Consider the following 4,148-nt stretch of genomic DNA (forward strand, 5'->3'; position numbering starts at 1 on the left):
TATGTTTCTCTTCATTTCGTACCAAAGACCTGATCATACTGTTGTAATATCCACAATAAGCAGGAGTGCAGAAAAGTCTGCAGACAGTTTAATATTTTTATTATTAATTGGGCTACAGGATTGAAACTTTTCAAACACAATTGGGAACGGAAATCCAATTTTTTACGTTCCTACCGACTCTAACTCCCATTTGGAATGACCTACGAGGAGTCAATAGATCATTTTAAACGTAAACATAGATCAACATAAACATCATTATAAGGGCTGGTCAAGCAAAGCAGAATGCTGCAAAACACACTTCAATAGGATTATTCTTTAAAATATTATAATTATTCATCTTAATAATAAACTATGAAATTCATCTCAAAAGTTAGGTCTCAGTGGTGTTATTAAAAAAAACGTTAAGTAATTAAAGCTAATTACATGATTGGTTAATTGTCTTATTCAAAAATGTTGATAGAACATCATTTTTAAAGATGTTTTTCTCTTTGAATTTACACTGAAATTATTACAAATAACCAATACCTTATTCATACAGGGATATTTTGTATCAAGAGATCCAAATGGTCATCATTTTGTTGCTGCTATATAATTTGGGAATTCCTACTTAAACATTGAAATGTTCTCAGAGTTTCATTTAAATTTTGCCCATTAGTTGAACAATAACAAACACATTAAGGTTTTACCCATGTTGTCAGGAATAACTTTACTAGTTCTGTAGCTTTTGAAACAATTTGAACACCTATAACGTTCATAGAAAGTGATTTTATGTGCGTATGGTTACAAACCACTCAGAAAAATGTTAAATGTAATGAAATTTGTTCATTGCAAATGCCAAATTTTCAGCTTAATTTTACTGCTCATTTAAAAAATCTTTGAATAACCGTCATGTTTAAATTAATGATCCTTTTGTAGTGCGGTTTGCGGCATTCTTGTTTACTGACCAGATCTTAACATGATGTGCATATCAACCTACGCTTACATTTAAAATAAACTATTGACTCCTTGTGGGTTGTTCCAAATTGGAGTTAGAGTCAGTAGGAACACAAAAAATAGGATTTTCGTTCCCAATTGGGTTTGAAACGTTTTAATCCTCTACCCCAATTAATAATAAAAATATTAAACCGACACCAGACTTTTCAGTACCCTGTATTTAACCAGTATTAACAGAACAGAAATTGAAATTAAATAATAATAACTAAGCTACCATTTGGTATCATAACGTAGGGGGAAAATATACAATTATTATACTACTTTAAATACAGTGCAGAAAAATGAGTAAATGAATTGTCAAGGTATTAAAAAAAATTAAATGGTCTGTGTTTAAAAATATAATTTAGGGAAAAAAAGTCCTATGAGGAATAACTAAAACAGAGATTTGTATCAAGGAAGTGGCATTATTGCAAAAACCCAGCCGATATAGTGGGAAGAGAATGTCTACGAAGAAACTGTCTTGACCCTATTAGGACGAGAAAAATCATTAAATGCCATAAATTATCCTTGCTTCTCATCATACTGGAAAAACTGTAAACTTGTGAACCCAAAAAAATCTCTAAAATTAAATTCTGAGTATAAAACTGTTGTTGAAAACTCATAACTTAATAAACTACAATCTGAGTATATTTCTTTATAAATATGTTATTTTGTTGTGTGTATATATATATATATATATATATATATATAAAAACATTGAACCGCAAAAAGTACTTGCTCCGCCGGAACTCAAACCCGGATCTCTCACTTGCCGGGTAAATGTGCTACCATTACACCACAGAGCCCTCACTTTTTACGATTCAATTATATTGTATATGGCCGTATCTGTCACACATGCGTTTAAATAACCAAACTAACATATGAACGGAAGACCAAATACCTGGCAAATGACTTGTATTTATACAAATTTAATAAATGTAAACAAGTCATTTGACAGGTATTTGGTCTTCCGATCATATGTTAGTTTGGTTATTTAAACGCATATGTGACAGATACGGCCAAATACAATATAATTGAATCGCAAAAAGTGAGGGCTCTGTGGTGTAATGGTAGCACATTCACCCGGCAAGTGAGAGATCCGGGTTCGAGTTCCGGCGGAGCAAGTACTTTTTGCGATTCAATGTTTATTGAAATTAAATTAGGCTATTGCCATTTAAACAAATTTTATATATATATATATATATATATATATATATATATATATATATATATATATAAAATACAGATCTACATGTAGATAATATGTTTTACAGTAAATATAATACACTAAAACCAAGGTGCTTTCAATCCTCTCCTCCCTCCCCCCCCCCCAAAAAAAAAAAAAATCAGTTCTGGATCCACCCTTGTCAATTCTTGGGTATAAATGGGCATTTTAGTAGGGCTTAAAAGCATATTTAATTTTGATACAGATAAGTCATTCTACAAGAGAATAGTTTGGTCAAATAAATTATAAAATTATTAGTGAAATTGACTCTTTTATGTAACTGCTTGATAACATTATAAGCCAGTCTCACAACATCAAACACAAAATGATAAAAAATAGTAGGAAATATATTCTTTATGATAATGAAGTTTAAAAATACCTTCCATATAACATGTTCTCAATTCCCACAGCCATGACGATAGCTGATTTAAGATTTCATACTCATAGTTCATGGTTTGGTAATGACAGTAATTAAAACTGAAGTAATTTGTATCAAAATAATTTGCAAATCAAAAATTCAAAAATCATTAATATGTAAAACCAGTCTATTGAGATCAAATATGTAAATTGATTAAACATCCATTTGGAAAAAATCTTGTTTCAATATGTACGTATAGAAAATGATTTTCCACAAGGAAAATAAAACAAAAATATTAGTTACCAATTTATTTTCCAATTCTAGAAATTAAGAACGCAAATATCAATTAAAGAACCAATACCACTGTCTTGATTACAAATATTCAACTCTTATACACTAAAACTCAAATTTTCGGTTGTTAAATAACACAACAATAAAATATGTTCATTATTTATTGCTCTTAAAAATACTATACATAAAGTTACTAGTAAAGAATTAAAAAAGTTCTACAAGTATGAAAAGAAAAGAAAATTTTCCTAGACATAGTTTATCACTAAATTGATTGTTCTAAACAGGCTGGCAGTTGTATCGACCTTGGAATCTACAAATCCATTAGTATCAATTCCATAAAAAATCTGATGTTGTTCTACTAAGGGATTAACTTATTGTCACTTCTTGCAATTGGAACACTGTACATACATACACCATGCAAACTCATATCGGAAAGAAGTAATCTGAAACAAAATATTACTGAGGAAGAAGTCAGCTAGCGCGAACCAGGGAGTATTCGTGTCTGTAGAGACGTCCCCCTCTCACGCGTGACAACGTACATTAAACAAGCCAACGCCGTTGCTCAGTATGTGTACCTAACCTGTCACTGAAACACTCTCGCATGTCCCTACCTCTATAAAAATGGTGACCTGTTAAGTTTTGATAAAAATGTAGGTATTCTTTTGTAAATTATCAGTGAATTAAAAAAATTAAAGAACCGATTGTTATGAGGGAACAGTTGCTTACACGTATGCGCTAGCCACAGTTCATGCTGGCTGGCTCAAAAGCAGCCCTGATAAATAAATGTGTTTATGTGGCAAAGCCAAACAACTACTTTTCACTAAAATAACAGCTGGGTGAAAACTACATAAATTGACATCTGGAATAATCACGCAAAACCCAAATACTTACATGCAGGATCATAAATTCACACTATTAATCAGTAATAAATATATTATACTATATAACAATAAAAGATTTTTTTATCTTCATACAAACAATTTTTAATATTTTTGTGTTACTACTATGGATTTCAAATTAGTTTTGTGAAAAAACTGTATATATATATATATATATATATATATATATATATATATATATATATATATATATATATATATAAGCATTTTGTAAGTATTAAAATTATTTCATTCAACTTTTATTCTGACCTAAAATTAGATAAAAATCTCAATCGTAGGACTTTGATCTTAAACCAAGTTCCAACGCTCAGGTACGAAAGGAAGAAAATACGTTCAAACAATATTTTATATTCCAACAAAGTTAGATAAACAGGAATTTCAAACAATGCAACCTTCACTAAAA

This window comes from Homalodisca vitripennis, chromosome 5 (assembly GCF_021130785.1).
Source record: "Homalodisca vitripennis isolate AUS2020 chromosome 5, UT_GWSS_2.1, whole genome shotgun sequence".
Lineage (NCBI taxonomy): Eukaryota > Metazoa > Arthropoda > Insecta > Hemiptera > Cicadellidae > Homalodisca > Homalodisca vitripennis.